This window comes from Bubalus bubalis, chromosome 19, assembly GCF_019923935.1.
Source record: "Bubalus bubalis isolate 160015118507 breed Murrah chromosome 19, NDDB_SH_1, whole genome shotgun sequence".
NCBI lineage: Eukaryota > Metazoa > Chordata > Mammalia > Artiodactyla > Bovidae > Bubalus > Bubalus bubalis.
The window spans coordinates 53635298-53659388 of record NC_059175.1 but is presented as its reverse complement, the minus strand read 5'-3'; the positions used below and the strand labels follow the sequence as shown (position 1 = coordinate 53659388).

At 38.5% G+C, this 24091-nt stretch overlaps 1 protein-coding gene across 6 annotated transcripts in view; it reads right to left on the bottom strand.

Moving 5' to 3' along the window:
* Positions 1-24091, bottom strand: part of CDH18 (cadherin 18) — a 1275757-nt gene that overhangs the window by 146204 nt on the left and 1105462 nt on the right. The gene's annotated exons all lie outside the window — the stretch shown is intronic.

Sequence of the window (24091 nt, the reverse complement as noted above, 5' to 3'; positions counted from 1 at the left end):
TTCCACCCATTTGGTTCATCACCGAGTACCGAGATGGGCTCTCTGAGTTATACAGCAGCTTCCCACTAGCTAGCTATTTTACATATGGTAGCATATATATGTTAATGTTAGTCTCTCAATAATCCTCCTTCTCAGTCCCCACGAGTCCATTCTCTATGTCTGCACCTCTATTCCTGCTCTACAAATAGGTTCATCTGCACCATTTAAGAAAAGTAGTTTTAACTGAAATGCTTTTAGGAGAAAGTCAGGCTTTAGAGACAAACAGTACCTGCCCATGTTATTAAAACTGTCTCATGGAAATATTTGTTAACAACCATAGGTCCCAAGGGAATCTATAGATAATAAGGGACAAATGAAGATATCCCATCTCTTGGCACTCCTTGGGGTGACAGGCCCGTAAGAGGTAGACCTGCAGTCCCTGTTCTTTCCTTCTGCTGGTGACCTGAATATTTCATGACTTGTGCTCATCCTAAGTGTCGCTCAGATGATTTGAGCAGAGGTTAATTTTTCTCCTTACACAACAATTTACATAGTTTGCTGACAGGGTTGTCAAATTTTGATGATGAAAACATTGGCAGAGTGTAGACATTTGAAAAAGATTATAGGCAGGTAGTACTTTAACATTTATCAAGACTAGGAAACTGATTACTTTTTGTCAGGAAATAACAACTATAATAAAACCTAGATTTAAGTACATGAGCAAAATAAAGAAAGCGATGAGACTGTTCAAAAAATTATATGTAAAGTCACATTCTTTGTCTTGCAGTGACATGTAATATGCTTTGTCTAGCAGTGACATTCAATAGATACAAATACTATATGTCATATGTAATTATATGTAGTTATGCACACACACACACAGACAAACACACACACACACACACATAGCTCTGTCAATAGATCCTTACATTTAAAACTGACACAAATTTTGCAGTGGGTCAATGTTTATATAAGAACTACCAAATATGTCTCCAGTTCAGTCACTCAGTCAAGTCAGACTCTTTGCAACTCCATGGTCTGTAGCATGCCAGGCCTCCCTGTCCATCACCAACTCCTTTAATTTACTCAAACTCATGTCCACTGAGTTGGTGATGACATCCAACTGTCTCATCCTCTATCATTCCCTTCTCCTCCTGCCTTCCATCTTTCCCAGCATCAGGGTCTTTCCCGTGAGTCAGTCCGTCTCATCAGGTAGCCAAAGGATTGGAGTTTCAGCTTCAGGATCAGTCCTTCTAATGAATATTCAGGATGGATTTCCTTTAGGATGGACTGCTTGGATCTCCTTGCAGTCCAAGGGACTCTCAAGAGTCTTCTCCAATATCAAGTTCAAAAGCATCAATTATTCAGCGTTCAGCTTTCTTTATAGTCCATCCCTCACGTCCATACACGACTACTGGGAAAACCATAGCTTTGGCTAGATGGAACTGTTGGCAAAGTAACATCTCTGCTTTTTAAAATGTTGTCTAGGTTGTTCATAGCTTTTCTTCAAAGGAGCAAGTGTCTTTTAATTTCATTGCTGCAGTCAACATCTGCAGTGATTTTGTAGCCCCCCAAAATAAAGTCTCTCACTGTTTCCATTGTTTCCCCATCTATTGCCATGAAGTGATGTGACCAGATGACATGATCTTAGTTTTCTGAATGTTGAGCTTTAAGCCAACTTTTTCACTCTCCTCTTTCACTCTCATCAAAAGGCTCTTTAGTTCTTCTTTGCTTTCTGCCATAAGGGTGGTGTCATCTGCATATCTGAGGTTATTGATATTTCTCCCAGCAATCTTGATTCCAGCTTGTGCTTCTTCCAGCCCAGCATTTCTCATGATGTACTCTGCATGTAAGTTAAATAGGCAGGGTGACAATATACAGCCTTGACATATTCCTTTTCCTATTTGGAACCAGTCTGTTGTTCTACATTCAGTTCTAACTGTTGCTTCCTGACCTGCATATAGATTTCTCAAGAGGCAGGTCAGGTGGTCTGGTATTCCATCTCTTGAAGAATTTTCCACAGTTTATTGTGATCCTTACCATCAAAGGCTTTGGCATAGTCAATAAAGCATAAATAGATCTTTTTTTCTGGAACTCTTGTGTTTTTTTGATGATCCAATGAAGAGGCAAGAATATACAGAAGAGCTATACTCAAAAGATCTTCACGACCCAGATAATCACGATGGTGTGATTACTCACCTAGAGCCAGATATCCTGGAATGTGAAGTCAAGTGGACCTTAGAAAGCATCACTATGAACAAAACTAGTGGAGGTGATGGAATTTGAGCTGAGCTATTTCAAATCCTAACAGATGATGCTGTGAAAGTGCTGCACTCAATATGCCAGCAAATTTGGAAAATGCAGCAGTGGTCACAGGACTGGAAAAGGTCAGTTTTCATTTCAATCCAAAAGAAAGACAATGCATAAGAATTCTCAAACTGCTGTATAATTGCACTCATCTCACACACTAGTAAAGTAATGCTCAAAATTCTCCAACCCAGGCTTCAACAATACATGAAATGTGAACTTCCAGATGTTCAAGCTGGTTTTAGAAAAGGCAGAGGAGCCAGAGATAAAATTGCCAACATTCACTGGATCATTGAAAAAGCAAGAGAGTTCCAGAGTATAGGACACTTAACCACTATGTTTTGTTTTTTTTCTTTACTGACTTGATTGCACATGTAATGACTTTGAGTCAGAGCCACAGGCCCCAGGAAAATAGAATTCCAACTTTTAATACTTGTGGACATATAATGGAGGAAGTTTAGGAGAACTTTCCTGAAGCTAAACAGGAATGAAAATTATTCATATCAAAATGAATTATAATAATATAATAATAAATGATTCATCTAATCCACACATATGAAAAAGCCTCAAGCATTCTTATTAAAAAGAATAATGTTTTTTTCCCATATAATAATTATATAAGAAAAAAGTTGCAGAAAACTGATGCAGAGGGGAACAAGTTAAGAGTTTATGAAAACATTTAATAAAAGAAATTTATACTTTCTAATATTAAAAAAAATGATGCTGTTCTGAAAAAAAAAATGGGACTTACCTCTGATATGTAGAAGTATGAGATTACTATCCAGGATATTTTACAATGAAATCATTACAGTAATATTTGTAGAATATACAAATATAAAAATAAAATCTTTTTTAAAACTTATTTATTTTTTGATTGAAGGATAATTGCTTTACATAATTTTGTTTTGTTCTGTCAAACATACACATGAGTCAGCCATAGGTGTATACACGTCACCTCCCTCTTGAACCTCCCTCCCATCTATCACCAAAGTGAATGACAGATATTTTATGCAATCTGAATGTCATTCATTTAAAAGGATCAGAGAAGAATAATTAACACAAACCCTGTTTTATAGCACAGACTTTAATAATTTCATTATATCCCTTCTTTTATAATAGTGTCACTATGACATGAAACAGGAAGAAATTTATCAAAGAAATTTGCTTATGGAAAGAAAAGACCATATCTAGAATTGACACATATTTCTCAGATATGATTGTCTAAGGAATCATTTAAACATTCAATTCTCCTGAGAATGGCTCATTTGCATGTTCTTAGCTATGACCTCACCTGAGGGCACACAGGTTACTGAGCAAATTACCATTGCCTCATGATCCCCTTATACAAAATATGATACCAACATATAGCCCTGATGTTCCTGAGTGGGATAGTCTAGAACATAGCTGGTGCACAGTTACTTTAGTTTTTTCCTTTTCAGTAGCACTTTTTCAGAGTAGTTTTAGGTCCACAGTAAAATTAAGAAAATATAGTTATCATGTACCTTTTTTCTCCAGACTGTACACCACCTCCCCAACTAGCCACATTGTGTACTAAAATAATGCATTTGTTACAACTTATAAACATACATTATTAGCACATCATTATCACCATGGCACCTGGTTCCATCACTTCATGAGAAATAGATGGGGACACAGTGGAAACAGTGGCTGACTTTATTTTGGGGGGCTCCAAAATCACTGCAGATGGTGATTGCAGCCATGAAATTAAAAGACGCTTACTCCTTGGAAGGAAAGTTATGACCAACCTAGATAGCATATTGAAAAGCAGAGACATCACTTTGCCAACAAAGTGATGTCTAGTCAAGGTCTGTCTAGTCAAGGCTATGGTTTTTCCAGTGGTCATGTATGGATGTGAGAGTTCGACTGTGAAGAAAGCTGAACACAGAAGAATTGATGCTTTTGAACTGTGGTGCTGGAGAAGACTCTTGAAAGTCCCTTGGACTGCAAGGAGATCCAATCAGTCCATTCTAAAGGAGATCAGTCCTGGGTGTTCTTCGGAAGGACTGATGCTAAAGCTGAAACTCCAGTACTTTGGCCACCTCATGCAGAGTTGACTTATTGGAAAAGACTCTGATGCTGGGAGGGATTGGGGGCAAGAGGAGAAGGGGACGACAGAGGACGAGATGGCTGGATGGCATCACCGACTCAATGGACATGAGTTTGAGTGAACTCTGAGAGTTGGTGATGGACAGGGAGGCCTGGTGTGCTGCAATTCATGGGGTTGCAAAGAGTCGGACACGACTGAGCAACTGAACTGAACTGATCACCCAAAGTATATAATTTACATTAGAGATCCCTCCTGGTGTTGCACATTCTGTGGGTTTGGATCCATGTATAATGACATGTATTCATTACAGTATAACATAGAATACTTTAACGTCCCTAAAAATTCTCTCTTTTCCATCTATTCATTCCCTCCCTCCCCTCAGCCTTTGACAATCACTGATCATTTTACTGTGTCCTTAATTTTGCTTTTTCCAAAATGTCATATAATTGGAGCCCTACAGTTTGTGATCTTTTCAAATTGACCTCTTCAATTAGTAATGGGCATTTAAGGATCCTCCATGTCTATCCATGGCTTGATAGTTCCTTTGTTTCTAAAACTGTTGTATGTTCTTAGTAATGTCACACTCTTTACAGCCCCATGAACTGTAGCCCACCAGGCTCCTCTGTCCTTGGAATTTTATAGGAAAGAATACTGGAGTGGGTTGCAATGTTCTTTTTTAGCTTTCACCTAAAAACTGTAAAATAGGTTTGTCAATACCTATAAAAAATGTCTGGGATTTGATTGGTATCCCACTGAATGTACTGATAATATTAAGCAGAATTAACATCATGATAACATCGAGTCTTGCCTATCCTTGCATGTAACATATATCTCCATTTATTTACTTCTTATTTGTTTCTTTATTGAGACTTTTATAGTTTTCCTCATATAGATTTCATACCTTTTATCATTAAATTTACCCCCAAGTATCTCTTTTTAGGGGAAGCTAACCTAAATGGCATTGTATATTTAAATCAAAGTCTACTTCTTTATTGCTCATCAATAGGAAAGAGGTTGACTTTTATATATCAACCTTATATCCTGAAACCTTTCTATCTAAAGACTTTGTCCTTGGACATAGCTCCCACTCTGGGAAATGTTAGCAGAAAAATTATTCCAAGGGCAGAGAAGGGGGTGAGGAGCCTCTCATTATCTGGCTTCAGCTTGTTAGTCAACTGGCATTCATGTCCTCTGAATGACCTCCCCTGACATTAACAACAACTATAGGTGATTCCAGTGTAAGTAGGTCAAAAGTATGAAAAGTCACAATTAGAAGGACGAAATTCTGCCATTGTTTTCATACGTTTCTTCATTTTTTATCACCATCTTGTCATATCAAAATACATGTGGAATCACATACATGAAAACAACCAATAATATTCAATTATAATAAACATTTTTCAAAACTATGAAGCCTAAACTCCTATACAAGACTAGGATATAGGCCAAATAATTTGTATAGGCCAAATAATAACTGATATTTTGGTTTTTTGTTTGCCTTTTCTATCATGTATCCTAGGACCCAGTAATTGTATTTTTTTTTAATTTTATTTTTAAACTTTACATAATTGTATTAGTTTTGCCAAATATCAAAATGAACCTGCCACAGGTATACTTGTGTTCCCCATCCTTAACCCTCCTCCCTCCTCCCTCCCCATACCATCCCTCTGGGTCGTCCCAGTGCACCAGCCCCAAGCATCCAGTATCGTGCATCGAACCTGGACTGGCAACTCGTTTCATACATGATATTTTACATGTTTCAATGCCATTCTCCCAAACCTTCCCACCCTCTCCCTCTCCCACAGAGTCCATAAGACTGTTCTATACATCAGTGTCTCTTTTGCTGTCTCGTACACAGGGTTACAGTAATTGTATTTTAACTTATCTTTTTCTTTCAAATAAACATAATAATAAAGACATCACCTGGCCTTTTCATTTGGTAAATTTGTAAAGAAAACAATGCAGAGTAGCTAAAGTAATCACCTTAAATTAGTGCAGTGTTTGCATAAGAACAAAGGAACCTTTCCACTTTTCAATATATGCTAGGTAAGTACTATTAGCATATTCTGAATGTTTGTCTGATATGCTTCACTAGCAATGTTTATTTCCAAATTTTTAACAGAAATTGTTGCCTTTTATTCGCCTGTGATGCTGTGTTGAATCAACAGGAAGTGATTACCTTAGTATCATTTTGTTTTGTTTCTTATTTCTTTCCTGGTAAACGATCACAGGTGCCCCACTGCCTGCAAATTACCTTCTGACTACGGCTTCCCAATCACCTTGATATGTAGGGGCTTGAAACTGGGAATGACTCTTTGCTGAATACAAGCTCATAACATTGGAACTCATCTGCAGTTATAAACATTACTCACTGAACCTGACTCCCTAGATCACCATGTGTTTTTTTCCTTGACTGGTGATATTCATATAGAGCAATAGATCCTCCAAAATGGTTTCTTGTATTTTAGCCACTAAAAAGAATTTAAGATGGAAATATACAAATCAAGTTTATTAGATAATACCACAGAAGACTGAAAAATAAAATCTCTAAAAGGGTGGAACAAATAAACAGGCATGACATTCAAATTGTTAAAAACATTTTCAAGTGCATATGTGGATTTATAAGAAGAGCTAGTAAATTTTCTTCCATATCTTAACTACATATATTCATTTGGGCTCAGTTGCTTATTTTCTTTCTTAATTTTTTCAATTGTTCATTCATTCGTTTGAACTCCCATATAATTATGTAACGCCTATTACAAGATATCAGGGCTTTCCTGGTGGCTCAGACAGTAAAGAGTCTGCCTGCAATGAGCGAGGCCCAGGCTCGATCCCTGGGTTGGGAAGATCCCCTGGAGAAGGAAATGGCAGCCCACTCCAGTATTGTTGCCTGGAGAATTCCATGGACAGAGAAGCCTCGTGCAGGCTACAGTCCATGTGTTGCAAAGAGTTGGACATGACTGAGCGACTTCACTTTCACTTTCTATTACAAGATATGGGTCTGTGTAAGAGTGTGATCAGCCATGTCTGACTTTTAGTGACCCAATGGACTTTGTCCATGGAATTTTTCAGGCAAGAATACTAGACTCGATTGCCACTTCCTACTCCAGGGGATCTTCCTGACCCAAAGATCAAACTCACATCTCCACATTGACAGGTGGAAATTCTTTCCCACTGTACTTCCAGGGAAGCCCCAAAATGTACTGGAGTCCTACTGTTTTTCTAATGGGGCACAGTTCAATCACTCAGTCGTGTCAGACTCTTTGCGACCCCATGAATCGCAGCACGCCAGGCCTCCCTGTCCATCACCAACTCCCAGAGTTCACTCAAATTCATGTCCATTGAGCTGGTGATGCCATCCAGCCATCTCATCCTCTGTCGTCCCCTTCTCCTCCTGCCCCCAATCCCTCCCAGCATCAGGGTTTTTTCCAATGAGTCAACTCTTTGCATGAGGTGGCCAAAGTACTGGAGTTTCAGCTTTAGCATCAGTCCTTCCAAAGAACACCCAGGACTGATCTCCTTTAGAATGGACTGATTGGATCTCCTTGCAGTCCAAGGGACTCTCAAGAGTCTTCTCCAACCACAGTTCAAAAGCATCAATTCTTCTGCCCTCAGCTTTCTTCAGAATACAACTCTCACATCCATACATGACCACTGGAAAAACCATAGCCTTGACTAGATGGACTTATTTTGGCAAAACAATGTCTCTCCTTTTTAGCATGCTATCTAGGTTGGTCATTACTTTCCTTCCAAGGAGTAAGCGTGTTTTAATTTCATGGCTGCAATCAACATCTGCATTGATTTTGGAATCCCTCAAAATAAAGTCAGCCACTGTTTCCACTGTTTCCCCATCTATTTCCCATGAAGTGATAGGACCAGAAGCCAAATGGGGCACAAGGGTTACTTAAAAACAAAATTATGTGAAGTTACAATTATAATGCAACTTCAAGGACACCATTCTAGACCTACTGAATGAAAATTTAGGGAAGTAGGCCCATCATCAATATTTGTGACAAACCTCTTCTGTGGTTCCCATGAATGGTCTAATCTGAGATATTCATCTGCAGTTGAGGACATATGATATTTGGCCTCCAAGTGCTCATATTTCATTGGAGTATCTGATCATTTAAAACAATTATTAAAACATTAATATTAACATAAATATTTAGAAGTTTCATTAACCAGTTCCTACACAATGATATTTAACATCTTGCAGTAATAATTCATCCTTCCAACTGCCTGATTATGATGATCTAGGTACCTGGGAGATTTTTTATGTTAGCTAATGAAGTGCTATTTGTTTCAACATTTAGTATATTATATGGTACTTCTATTCAACTACACATTATGAATTTTCCCTACTGATTTTGTAAAGATAATGTGACTTTCATAAATTCCCATCTACATTGAAATCAAAAACACTGAGACATTAAATCATCACCACAGTTTCAGAAATCTGTTTTCTTCATTCACCACCAACCCAATGTATATTGAATGTGTCTCTGCTCTATTTAAAATGTGGGGCACTGGGACATTTATGATAGGGCTTATGATTTTAGAAGGTCATGATTAGAGTCTTTACTGACAGGGAAATAAATATGAAAGTATGGAAAGTTCAGTGTTAGTCACTCAGTCGTGTCTGACTCTTTCAGACCTCTTGGACTATAGCCAGCCAGGCACCTCTGTCCATGAAATTCTCCAGGCAAGAATACTGGAGTGGGTAGCCATTCCCTTCTCCAGGGGATCTTCCCAACCCAGGGATTGAACTTAGGTCTCCTGCATTGCAGGCAGATTCTTTACTATATGAGCCATCAGGGAAGCGCCAATACTACAAATAGATTTGTTAAACGAATAGGCAAAACCTAGACTTCAAAGGCCGTAGTTATCCATATGCATGGGCATGATAAAGGAGTACTTCATGGGACAACAACAAGTTTGTAGGATATAGAAAGAAGAATGGAGAAGCAAGGAACCCTTGGAAAGGGGATCTGTCATCAACAAAGGGGCAGATACAGAATGTACATGGATGCATTGCTAAGATCGGCTCCATTGGAAAAGTACTGTGGGAAATAGTAGAGATGTAGGTACTCATTAATACTCTGAATATTTCTATGGTTTGTTCCTCAAGTGACTGAAAGTTTGAAGAGCTCTGCTGCCACCCCGGTGGAAAGTCATCACTGACTAAATGTCATTACTAGTCAGTTGTCAGAGGCTGTGGTTCGGCAGATACATGGTTATGTCTACAGCTACATTTGACACATTTCAGACTATAAACTAGTTTAATAACTAATTAAACTTCAGAATTTTATTTATATTTTCCTTATATGATGCATTTTATTTTTAAAGAAAATTTATATTATATGAAACACTGGCATCTCAGAATTAAAAATAAACATATTTAGCTTCAAGCTATGACTCATGGAATTAATCATCATAAATTCAGGACTGTAGACATTTATGTTTTAAGAGGAAGATTCAATTTTTCCTCTTCTACAAGTTTTTTCTTCCTACCCTCAAAATTGATGATGAAGCATTTTATTTCTGGTGAGGAGAAAAGAATGGTGAATTTATATGTTTTGAGTATGAACTGTGACTCAGGAACTCTCTTCAGGTATATTATTTTCCCACATGTTCTTCATGGGAGAGAAAGCTCAAAGTTTAAGTAACGCTCTCCAGATGAGAAATCAGCAGAAGCCAAAATGTAACCAAGGGCCTCCTGACAGTGCCACAGTGCTATTAGTTCAAGTAATGAAGTCCTCGGACCTTGTGGGCCCTTAGGAGAGGCTTGTGATATTGGGAGGGGTCTGGGGTGGTGGATAGAGAAAGAGAGAGACAGGGAGGAGGAGAGGAGAGGAGGAGGTGGAGAGAGGAACAGAATTATAAAAATAAGTATTACCCTCTCTATGGATTTGGGGGCACAGATCAAACAGATCCAAAGAGAAGGTGGTTGTGTTTATACATTGTCAAATGTGCTTCTGACTTAGAAGGTTTTATTTCCATGTTTCTCTCTCTCTCTCTTTTTATTGTTTTTGCATTTGCTTATGGCTTATATCCATTTCTAGTGTTTCAATGTGATCTACAATTTCAAGAGACCCATCTTTCTGTGTTGTTTGTGTGTGTGTGTGTGTGTGTGTGTGTGTGTGTGTGCACTTAGTAGCTCAGTCATGTTCGACCCTTTGAAACCTCATGAAATGTAGCTGGTCAGGCTCCTCTGTCCATGGAATTTTCTAGGCAAGAATATTGGAGTGGATTGTCATTTCCTACTCCAGGGGATCATCCCAACTGAGGGATCAAACTTGTATCTTTTCTGTCTCCCGCATTGAAAGGTGGATTCTTTATTACTATGCAATCTGGGTAGCCCCAGTATTTCTAGTCAATATATTTAATAACCACACTGATAATCATAGCTTTTCCAGGGAATTTGTGAAGACCAAATATTATATGGATTTTTAGGCTTTCAGCTTATCTACTCCATTCAGAAAAAATGTACTGCAACAGCATTGTAGGGAGAAAAATAAAGTATAAACTTAAAAATAAGACTTATCTGGGGGATGAAATACCAATGGTGATGATGTTCCTGATAATAGAACTATTGACAGTTATTTAGTATTTATTGAGCATAATGAAGAATGCTTTAGGTTAAATCACTAATCCTCACACTAAATCCTCACATCGACTGATTATGGAAGTTATTTATATTATCCCCTTTTTTTAAACAAAGAGGGATTTCAAGAACAGAAAGGTTAAGAAGTTTGCCCAAGGACAGATAGGTATGATAGAGTCAGTATTTAATCTATGTAATTAGAAGTCAGAGTCTGCTGTCATGATCACTACTGAGCTTCTGATTCCTTGCAAGTAAATTGAGGAATATACTGCCAAAGAGACTGAAATTGATTTTGGGAGAATGTCTGCTTCTTGAGAGTGTGGTATCAGAAAAAAAATCACTTTCTCTTGAACAGTTTAGGTTCTAATAGCACTGGAATCAAAGTTCTTACTATGATCAAGAAGAGGTCAGAAAGATGGTAGATAATCACAGGTTATGAAAGTGTTAAATGTTCAGTCATGTCCGACTCTTCGCAACCCCATGGACTGTAGCCTGCCAGGCTCCTCTGATCTTGGGATTCTCCAGGCAAGAATACCAGGGTGGGTAGACATTTCCTTCTCCAGGGGATTTTCTAGACCCAGGGATGAAACCTGGGTGTCATGCATTCAGGCTTCCCTGGTGGCTCACAGAACTGGGTTTGATCCTTGGGGATGATCAATTGGGAGAAGGAAATGGCTACCCACTCCAGTGTTCTTTCCTGGAGAATTCCATGGACAGAGGAGCCTGGTGGGCTACAGTCGACTGGGTCGCAAAGAGTTGGACACAACTAAGTGACTAACACTTTCACTTTCAACCATACGTAACCAAATGATCTTACTTTAATAGCTGAGGATTCAGTATTTTGTCCAAAAGAATAAACAGTGAGAAACAGAAACCTGAGATTTATCTTGATGCCAGTGGTCATTAGCTGGTTATGGTCTTTTTGCAGGGTATCAAATACCAATGCCATTATCCATGGCTGATCTATGACTTCTTTGACCAATATAGTATAGTAGAAGTGACAGTATATCAATTTCTTCACTGGACTTAAGAGGACTGGAATCTTCTGCGTTAGTATATATGAGCTCTTAGCCTTCAGGTAAGTGGTCTAATTACCGTGACAGAGACCACATAGAGATACTCTGAGATGGAATGTGCTTTGGATTCATCTGAGCCCAGTTCCACAGCTTTTCTCATTGAGGCACTGGGCATATGAGTGGAATCATTTTTGAATGATTCCACTTGCCAGATGAATGCTACCAGGTAACCAAGTTAGAGTCACATGGATCAAGAAATTGTCAGATTTTTGCACAACTACTTTCCTTCCAAAATCACTGTTGTTTTGAAAGCTCTTTGTTGGGGAAGTTTGCAATGACATTCGAATTTGGAGTACACATATACAGAAACAGATAAATATGTGCACACACACACACACATACACACACACATATATATATATTCAGATACACATACATACACACATATATACATTCATAAATACATATGAATAAACACACATACATGTTTATTTCTCACAGGGAAATAGAAGATGGTTGGCTTTCTAAATTTACCCCTAACACCATTAAATTTAGATTATACATTTCCAGCAAGATGTCCATCAGCACCTGACATAGGTCTTGAGAAGTTGAATGTTGGGAGTGGGATTCCCCACACTGGGGATGTTGGGAGTGGCATTCCCCATACTGAATTGAAAGTCTTTCTTTAAAGCAGGCGTGTATCTGTGTCTATGCCAGGTAATGTAGTTTGTTTCCCTCCACTGAAGCTGTAAGCAACAGTATACGTTTTCATGTGCTCTTCCCTTCAATAGTTCTCATATTGCCAGGTCCAATAGATAATGTTTATTTTCATTTCATCAGCAGCAAATTGACTACAGTGTACTGTTCTTACCTTTCCCAAAGACTCCATCTGCCTCTCTCTCTTATGTTTCATATTGTCATCACACGAACTTCCTTATTGTCATTATCCGAATTTATTTATAGTTTTTGGCAACTGTTTGTTCTTTTCCACTAGAATAAAACCTTCACAAAGCCGAAGATTTTTGTTGTATTTTCATTGCCATATGCTCATTGCCTAAAACAATCCCTGGTCCATAGTTGTTTTCAATGAATATTTGTTAAATGAATGAAGTGCCACAAAACCCACAAGAATTCATCATAGTGTTGAGTTTTGTTTTAGAATAAAATTAACATTAGTTTCTAAAATAAACAAGTGACGACATTCCATTTATTTTCTTTGGATATAAAATCTGTTATCTGTAATAAAGTACCACAAACTGGGTGGCTTAAAATGAGTTTATTGTCTCATAGTTCTGGAAACTAGAAGGTCTGAAATGGGTTTGGGTAGGATTGGTTTCTCCTGAGGGCTGTGAGAGATGGATCTCTTCCAGATCTCTCTCTTTGGCTTGTAGATGACTATTTTTATGCCCACATCACATTCTCGCTGTATTACAAAATCATCTTTCATCTGTAATATCTCCATGTCTACACTTCTCCTTTTTATAAAGAAATCAGTCATATTGTATTAAGGGTCACCCTATGGTGCTCAATTGCTCGATCATATCCTACTCTTTGCAACTCCACGTACTGTAGCCTGTCAGGTTTCTCTGTCCATGAAATCTTCCAGGCAAGAATACTGGAGTGGGTTGACAGTTATTACTCCAGGGGATTGTCCCAATACAGGGATCAAACCCACATCTCCTTCATCTTCTATATTGGCAAGTGGATTCTTTACCACTAAAAATTCATTTTAGCTTGATTCATTCTTCAAAGACCCTATCTCCAAATAAGGTCACATTATCAGATCCTGGGATTCAACCTATGAATTGGGGGTGGGGGATACATTGACCCATGACACTAAGTAAAATAATTCATCTCAGTTCAGTTCAGTCACTCAGTCATATCCAACTCTTTGCGACCCCATGAACTGCAGCTTACCAGGCTCCCTGTCCATCACCAACTCCCGGAGCTAGTTCAAACTCATGCCCATCAAGTCAGTGCTGCCATCCAACCATCTCATCCTCTGTCATCCCCTTCTCTTCCTGCCTTCAATCTTTCCCAGCATCAGGGTCTTTTCAAATGAGTCAGTTCTTCGCATCAGGTGGCCCAAGTATTAGAGTTTCAGCTTCAGCATCAGTCCTTCCAGTAAATATTCAGGACTGATTTCCTTTAGGATGGACTGGTTTGATCTCCTTGCAGTCCAAGAGACTCTCAAGAGTCTTCAACACCACCGTTCAAAAGCATCAGTTCTTCAGTGCTCAGCTTTCTTTATAGCCCAACTCTCACATCCATACATGACTACTGGAAAAACCATAGCTTTGATCAGAAGGACCTTTGTCAGCAAAATAATGTCTCTGCTTTTTAATATGCTGTCTAAGTTGGTCATAGCTTTTCTTCCAAAAGGAGAAAGCATCTTTTAATTTCATGGCTGAAGTCACTATCTGCAGTTATTTTGGGCTCAAATAAAACCTTGTGTGCACTAGGACTCAGAGATCTCCACAGAGACTGAGCCATATCTGTCTTTGAGTGTGTGAGTATCTCCTGTGGAGGCATGGGTCAGCGGTGGTCTTCTGCAGGGGCAGGGGCTCTGGGTACAGCTGGCATGGGTCACACAGCATGTGTCATTAGCCTTCTTGGAGGAGGTCACCATTAACCCCACAATAGAGCCACTGAGCCACAAACTGCAGAAAAATTATACCAAATAAGTTATTGCACTGTTAGGAAAGTTCTAGGACCCACAGTAGATTTTCCAACCTGGGGATCTGGCAAATGGACGGAGATCCCCAGGGAATTTGACTTTGGAGGTCAGTGGGATTTGATTACAGAACTTCCACAGGAGTGGGGAAACAGACTCTTGGAGGAAACAAACAAAACCTTTGTACACACGGACCAAGAGAAAGGAGCAATGACCTGACAGGAGATTGACCCAGACTTGCCTATAATTGTCCAGGAGTATCTGGCAGAGGCGTGGGTAGACAGTGGCCTGCTGCAGTGTCAAGGGCACTGAATATAACAGTGTGTGCACAAGACCTTTTGAAGGAGGTCTCCACTATTTTCATGACTCCCACCTTGTTTTGTCTCCGGACAAACAACAGGGTGGTAACACAGCACCCCCTCTCAACAGAAAATTGGATTAAATGTACTGAGCATGTCCCTGCCCATCAAAACAAGACCTAGTTTCCTCCACAGTCAGTCTCTCCCTTCAGGAAGCTTCCATAAGCCTCTTATCCTTATCCCTCAGAGGGCAGATAGAATGAAAATCGCAATCACAAAAAATTCATCAAACTGTTACATTGACCACAGCCTTATCTAACTCAATGAAACTATGAGCCATGCTGTAGGTGGTGTAGGGCCACCCAAGACAGATGGGTCATGGTGGAACTTCTGACAAAACATGGTTCACTGGAGAAGGGAATGGCAAACCACTTCAGTACTCTTGCCTTGAGAACCTCATGAACAGTAAGAAAAGTAAAACTGCACCAAGAAAAAAATGAATGCATATGGAATATGTGAGACTTTTTGAGCCTATGTTAGAGAAACTCTTTAAGTAAATTTGCAAGAGCTAGTTTGACCCAAAAGGGACTGATGAAGGCACTCATTAAAAAAAAAAGCAAAACAAAACAAAACATAAAATACAAAAAAAAAAAAAAAAGTGAAAGAATATGTCACAGAAAAGATGGAGATGAAGAAAGACTTCTGTGTAAGTAGTCTCAGAGATCAAAGAAGATGGACTATATAAATGTATGATTATAAGAGTGGCTGTGAATTCCTTTATCAAGTGAACTGCAAAGACTCATTTTTCATTCATTCCTTCAAGCAGTAGTTATAGGGTGCCTACTAAAATGTAGATACAGTCCTAAGAGTAGACAAAATTACTGCCCTTGCAGAGCTTACATTCTAGAGAAAACAGAGTAGGGGGAAAAAAGAAAACTGCAACAACAAGATAACTACCTACATGATACGGAGCAGATTTGCTGGGGGGTGAGTGGAGAAATGAAGCATTTGATTAGGGGTTACAGTTTTAATTGAACTTGAACTTTCCCCACTGGTTACTTGAGGTAAACCAACAGCCCCAGGGCTCTAGTGGAGCAAACTTACCATCATTTTGGGCTTCCCTTGTAGCTAAGTCAGTAAAGAATCTGCCTGCAATGCAGGAGACCTGGGTTCAGTCCCTAGGCTGGGAAGATCCTCTGGAGAAGGAAATGGCAACCCACTGAAATATTCTTGTCTGGAGAATCCCATGGACAGAGGAGCCTTGCAGGCTACAGTCCATGGGGTCACTAGAGTCAGATAAGACATAGTGTCTAAACCACCACAGTTTTAATTACAACTGTAATACTGAGGTGCTGGAGTTAGCTAGTACTGACTCAGAAGAGTTGATTTTTAAAATTTCTAGAATTTGGACAGCTGGCTAGTAAATATAGCCCTTGATAAGGAATTAATTATATAAATTTACACAGTAACATTATATCCTTAATAAATCTGGAATTTTATCACTGTCTAAGTGATCTATTATATTTTACTTTTACTTATGCTCTTGATATTAATTATGCTTATTTTATCTATGCGGTGTAAATACTATAGAATTAAGTATTGCTGCTCATCCTTTCCCCAGAATATGTTCAGTGGTATCACCTGGGTAACTTGAAATCATTGGCAGATGGAAATATTTTTATGAAAGTCAGCAAGTGCTGACTAAATCAAGGTTGAATCTATTTTGTTAGTGATGTCTAAACTTAAGAAAGTAAAAGAAAAGGAATAAATAAAGAATATTAAACTCAAATGTGTAGTCATTACATGAGAATAACACAAAGTCTGAAGAAAATACTAACCTAATTAAATCTATTGTTCAATTTAGCAGAAAAAAAAATGGTGGCTCATATAATTGATTAAAAAAATGAAGATGTTTACAAACATCTTTTATCTACAGGTTAAAGCAAACAAAAATATTAACCAACACTCAAGCCAGAACCTAAAACTAATTTGTCAATGACCTGAGAAACTTCTTGCTGAATAAGATAGCAATCAAGCATTTATTTGCAGTGGGGTTTTGTCAATATCCATTGGATTGCAGCAATAATTTGTGTGTGGATGCAAGGGTTTGGCAAAAATCAATGCTAGCATTCTGTAAGAATTAATAAATTATGCAGAATTATAATAATGTGTACATTATAATTGCTTGTAAATTGGGTGCTATATATCTATTTTACCAATGAAATTTATAGTAAACATGTATACTCATGTATATGCTTATATACATGCTTACATATTTTTGGTTGCTAAATACTTACTAGCACATGACTGATGGCTGGTGTTAAATGGACGTGACAGAAAAAAGTTTCAAGGAAAGAGTCACAAGTAAAAACGTCCTAATGTGGTTGCTTTTCTAGCTTGTTTCAGTGAAATCTGTGAGGGAAACATCTCTACAGCAAAAAGAACAAGAAAAAGAGGAGACAAGATCAGAATGACATCATAGACCTACATCATTACATTTACTGGCATGTAAGTTATTGAGACATTACTTTGCCAACAAAGGTCCTTCTAGTCAAGGGTATGGTTTTTCCAGTGGTCATGTATGGATGTGAGAGTTGGACTGTGAAGAAAGCTGAGCGCCGAAGAATTGATGCTTTTGGACTGTGGTGTTGGAGAAGACTCTTTAGAGTCCCTTGGACTGCAAGGAGATCCAACCAGTCCATTCTGAAGGATATCAGCCCTGGGATTTCTTTGGAAGGAATGATGCTAAAGCTGAAACTCCAGTACTTTGTCCACCTCATGCGAAGAGTTGACTCATTGGAAAAGACTCTGATGCTGGGAGGGGTTGGGGGCAGGAGGAGAATGGAACGAGAGAGGATGAGATGGCTGGATGGCATCACTGACTCGATGGACGTGAGTCTGAGTGAACTCCAGGAGTTGGTGATGGTCAGGGAGGCCTAGTGTGCTGCGATTCAGGAGGTCACAAAGAGTCATACATGACTGAGTGACTGAACTGAACTGAACTGAACTGAAGTTATTGTAGAATTTTTTATTTTGGTGACAACAGGAAGCCATTGGCAGGTTTTCAGCAAAGAATGATGTGATCTGACATATTTTAACATGATTGCAAGAATTCCCTGGTGGTCTAGAAGTTGGAACTCCATATTCCCACTGCTGAGGGTCTGGGTTTAATCCCTGGTCAGGGATCTACAAAGCTGTGTTGCTGTTGTTTAGTCACTAAGTTTTGTTTGACTGTTTTTGGACCCTATGGTCTGTAGCCTGCTAGGCTCCTCTGTCCAAGGGATTTACAGGCAAGAATACTGGAGTGGGTTGCCCCTTCTGACTCCGGGAGATCTTTCCCACCAAGGGATCAAAACTGAGCCACTAGGGAAGCCCAAGAAGCTGTGTGCAGGGCCTTAAAAAAATAATGCTTTGGCTGCTGTGTTGGGAATAGACTAGGTAGAATTAAGGAAATAGGTTAAGAGAAAATAAAGTTTTTTAAAAAACAGAAGCAAGGAGATGTGTCTGGAAAGCAGTACTTGCTGATGAAATAGATGTGTTGTATTAAAGAAAAAAGAAATGGAGTGTGATCCAAGGTTTTTGCACTGAGACGTAGAAGAGTGTGATAAGAACTATTTGGGGGAGGTGGGTGAAGTTACAGAAAGCAGTTTTGAACGAACTCTGTGATAAGTATCTTCAGTCCCCCAGACAGAGATGTTTGGTTGACATACAGTAAGCTGGTATTCAGGGGGCTTCCCTGATAGCTCATTTGGTAAAGAATCCACCTGCAATGCAGGAGACCCCAGTTTGATTCCTGGGTCAGGAATTGAAGACCCCTTCTCCACTGGATAAGGGAACAGCTACCCATTCCAGTATTCTGGGGCTTCCCTTGCGGCTCAGCTGCTAAAGAATCTGCCTGCAATGCGGAAGACCTAGGTTCAACACCTGAGTTGGGAAGATATCCTGGAGAAGGGAATGGCTACCCACTCCAGTAGTCTGGCCTGGAGAATTCCATGGACTGTATAGTTCATGGGATCACAAAGAGTTGGGACAAGACTAAGCAACTTTCACTTTCATATTCCAGTGTTCAGAGAACACTAGTTCAGACTCTCATTGTAATGTGTTCAGCATAAAGATAATATCTAAAGCCATTAAGACTGATGATATCAGCCAAAGGAATAAGGGTATAAAAGAGGCTCAGTTAATGAACATTGCCACATGCCAGTGAGTTTAGGAGAAAATGTAGAAGCAACACAAAAGCAGTAATTACTGTGAAAGGGAGAAAACCAAGAGGGTGTGGCATCCTGGAAACAAGTATTTCAAGGAAGAGAAAGGGATCCAGTGTGGCAAATGCTGTGGCTAAGTCAAGTACAATGTCAGGGACATCATAGTGTGAAATGTGACAGCGAGATCTAAACTCAACAGTAGATACAAAATGAAGAAAAGGATATGTGAGGCATTTTGGAGTTCATTTGTAAAGACCAGATGATTGATGGAAAGTAGGGTGGGAGGGAAAGGAAATGATTCACATAGTGCTCAGGCTTTTAGCTTAAGAACTTGGCCAGCGGGGGGAAGCCCTCTACAAGATGAGGAGTATAAGACAAAGATCTGTGAAGAGAGTTAATTCACGGTTATTTTGACTTTTATGTGCTTGAGAGCTATCTATGTGAAAAAGAGTAGTTGAATACATGGCGTTTGTAGAAAGGTCTGGGTTGGTGAGTCAAGATAATAATGATACTTATAAAGAGATGGATGGATATAAACTCTCTCTTGCCCAACATAATGAAGAGAGTGCCACTTACAATTAATGGCCTAAATTGTTCTCTATTGAATCTTTATTCTTTGTATCCTGTATTAATCTTAAAATTTATCAGTCATGACAGAAAGTTTACTTTAAAAGGCAAGTGAGATAAAATCAATGTATCTAACCCTTAGTGAATATAAAACAATAAATAACTATTTTGACTGAAAATGTCATGACTTTTTTCCATCTATAAAATGACTACTAAATGGACATAATTACCTGAATTACTCCTTTATGTTAGCAGGTTATAATCAGAGAGGACTATAACAACTTGACTACACTGAATTTTCCTCAGGAAAATTTGAAGGGTTTTTCTTACACAATATAAAAATTATTTTAGGACACTTAGAAAAGTAGGCCTACATGCCCCAAAATGGGAAGAAAAGGATTTACAGAAAAAAAAAAATGTAAGAAAGGGGAAGTAGATTTAATATTTTTTTTAGTCACTAAACTGTCTATCCACATCCTTCTTCAGTCATTATTAATTAGCTATCAATGTGGTCCTTCATTTGTGAAGCTATATCCCACAAGGTATCTGGCAACTAGAACTAATAAAAAATATTTGAAAGTCTGCCCTATTGAAGCTTTATATTCTTAATGTCATTTCTACATTCCCTAAAGCAGCATTCAGGCTTAATTAGAATCACTGTTTGGGTTTTGTGCATATCTATGTGTTCTCTCGTTGTTTTGAAGTTATGGATGCTTGTGTTCTGTGAGGTGGACCAGGTTCTTACAGCTTGGGAGTGGCTGCTTTCTAATTTTCCTACTAAAGTCTTTTTTTTTTTTTTTTTAAATTGAAGCACTTGCCATTTGACACGTTCTTCTTTTGTTTCTTAGTAGGACAACCAGGAAGAAAGAGAACTCTCAGGTGGCCTATGAAGTAAGTAGAACAAATATTGTGTTAATTAATGTAATGTATCGGAAGATTGAATGTGACAGTCTGGTTTGCTGGAAATATTTGAGACTACTTCATATAGCTATTTAGAATTTGAAGAATGAGTTATATTAGAGAACAAGAAAATAATCAGACAGGATTATGGAACAAGGATTGAACCAGGAAAAGCATTAACATGGCAAATAATGGTGAGGAAAGAAGGCTAAATGAGGCATTGATTTGTTATTTATAGACTTTTTTCTATTAAAATAAACCCAGAAATCATATCACTTTTGTTGATTTAGCACTTTTCACTGCTTATTTTAACGCTGTTCACTCTTACAGTTCCAGAGAACCTATAAATGTCTCTCCCTAGTACCTCAAGTGCCATTTATCAAAGTTACTGCCTGCACTCACCAAGCAAGGGTTTATACATCTTGCTTTGCAGTATTTCCCTTTCAAAAGTAATTCTGAAAGGAATTAACTAAACGCACCAAATGTGAGTAGAGGTGAGTCAAAAGCCTGAGATATTTCATGCATATGGACAATTGAAAAGGTGTATTAAGGGGAATTCTGACATATTTTGACATCAATTCAGAAGTAGCATTATATATATATATATATAACTCTTTTCAATTTTACTCCATTTAGTAATTTGAGATGCAAACTGATCCTCAATCTGTCCATTTTTGCATTGCTTTGTAACAGAAATTTGTTTACGTGAGCCCTTAATTTAAAACATACATTTTTACTTCTTAATCTATCCTTTGTGGAACCTTTGGCAAGGTAACTGAATCAGCCATTTCTCAAACTCTGAGGCTATTTTCAAGCAGACTGGGTCAAGGGATTTTACTACATACCACAAAAGTATTCAGTGCTTTTTTGAAGGGCTTATGAACTGTCTTAAGAAACTTACTCACATTTTATTCACAAAAATTGAAGATTATATTGTCTTTTTGAAACACTGAAGAAATATAGCTAACTATCATCCAATACTACAGTTAAAAATCATTGAGAGGTAATAGGTACCATATACTATTACCATTATTAAAATGTATATTTGGAATGGACTGTTTTAAAAATATCTCTTATTCACCCATAAGAAAATAATAAAACCTTATGATTTGTGATAACATAGATGGATACTGAGAATGTTTTGCCAAGATAAGTTATACAGAGAAAGGCAAATGCAATGGCACCCCACTCCAGTACTCTTGCCTGGAAAATCCCATGGACGGGGGAGCCTGGTGGGCTGCTGTCCATGGGGTTGCTGAGGGTCGGATACGACTGAGCGACTTCACTTTCACTTTTCACTTTCATGCGTTGGAGAAGGAAATGGCGACCCAATCCCATGTTCTTGCCTGGAGAATCCCAGGGATGAGGGAGCCTGGTGGGCTGCCTTCTATGGGGTCGCACAGAGTTGGACACGACTGAAGCGACTTAGCAGCAGCAGCAGTAAATCTCATATATACATATGTGGAGCATAAACAAACATTCCTCTCCCCAAAGAAAATCCTCAGATACAGAGAATAAGACACAAGGTGTTGAGGGCTAGGTGGTGGGCAAAACGGGTGAAGGGAATCAAAAAGTACAAAACTCTAGTTATAAAATAAATAACTCATGAGGATATTATGTACAACATGGTAATTATAGTTTATAATCTTACTTTGGCAACAAAGGTCCATCTAGTCAAGGCTATGGTTTTTTTAGTAGTTGTATATGGATGTGAGACTTGGACTATAAAGAAAGCTGAGCACCGAAGAATTGATGCTTTTGAACTGTGGTGTTGGAGAAGACTCTTGAGAGTCCCTTGGACTGCAGGAAGATCCAACCAGTCCTGGTTCACTGGGACGACCCAGAGGGATGGTACAGGGAGGGAGGCGGGAGGAGGGTTCAGGATGGGGAGCACGTGTATACCTGTGGCGGATTCATGTTGATATATGGCAAAACCAATACAATACTGTAAAGTTTAAAAAAAAAGTAAAAAAAAAAAAAAAAGATCCAACCAGTCCATCCTAAAGGAGATCAGTCCTGGGTGTTCATTGGAAGGACTGATGTTGAAGCTGAAACTCCAATACTTTGGCCACCTGATGCGAGAGCTGACTCATTTGAGAAGACTTTGATGCTGGGAAAGATTTGAGGGTGGGAGGAGAGGGGACGACAGAGGATGAGATGGTGGATGGCATCACTGACTCAATGGACTTGGGTTTGGGTGGACTCCAGGATGGTGATGGACAGGAAGGCCTGGCATGCTGTGGTTCATGGGGTCGCAAAAAGTCGGACATGACTGAGTGACTGAACTGAACTGAACTGAATCCTGTATGGCATATTTGAAAGTTGCTAAGAGAGTAGAGAGAGTTCTCATCACAAGAAAAAAAAATTGCAACTATGTACAGTGACAGCTGTTAGAATTATTGAGATGATCATTTTGTAATACATACAAATATTGAAGCATCTTGTATACCTAAAACTAATATGTCAATTATATTTCAATACAAATAAAAATATCTCTTATTCTACATTAATATTTTGAAGGATTTACTTTATTTTTTTGTCTATTTCCTCAGCTGCACATGGAAACACTAATACTACATATTTTACTTGATTAATGTGAAATTACATTAGTTAATTCAGGAAAACATTTAGGAAAGCACATATCACATAGAAACGCTAAATAAAGGTATCATCTGCTTTGACAGCATTTCTGTTTTTCCTTTTTATTCAAAATGGTTTTATATATTTTCAAGCCAAATATGCGTCAGAAGCTTTAACAAACTGAATTGTTCTCTATTATTTTTTTCCCTAGTGAATTTAGAATGGTGAATTATTTGTTTTGTTTGCATAGATATCAGCAAAATCTGTAATTGCAGAATTTTGCATTTTTTTGTTTGTAATTTCAATTAGAAATGCGTTTTCTAACCATATTTTTTACAGGTTGACTGCACCAAATTTTTCTCTTTCAAATATACAATTTGCTGTTGTTCAGTCATCCAGTCATGTCCAACTCTGCATCCATGGACTGTAGCACTACAGGCTTGCCTGTTCTCCACTATCTCCTGGAGCTTGTTCAAACTCATACCCATGGAGTCAGTGATGTTATCCAACCATCTCATCCTTTGTCATCCCCTTTTCCTCTTGCCTTCAATCCTTCCCAGCATCAGGGTCTTTTCCAGTGAGTTGACTCTACACATCAGTTGGTCAAATTATTGGAGCTTCAGAATCAGTTCTTCCAATGATTATACAGGGTTGATTCCCTTTACTATTGAGTGGTTTGATCTCCTTTCAGTTCAAATGACTCTCAAGAATCTTGTTCAACACCACAATTAGAAACATCAATTCTTCATTGCTCAGCTATATTTATGGTTCAATTCTCACATCCATACATGACTACTGAAAAAACCATTGCTTGGACTATACGGATCTTTGTCTGTATAGTAATCTCTCTGCTTTTTAATATACTGTCTAGATTTGTCATAGCTTTTCTTCC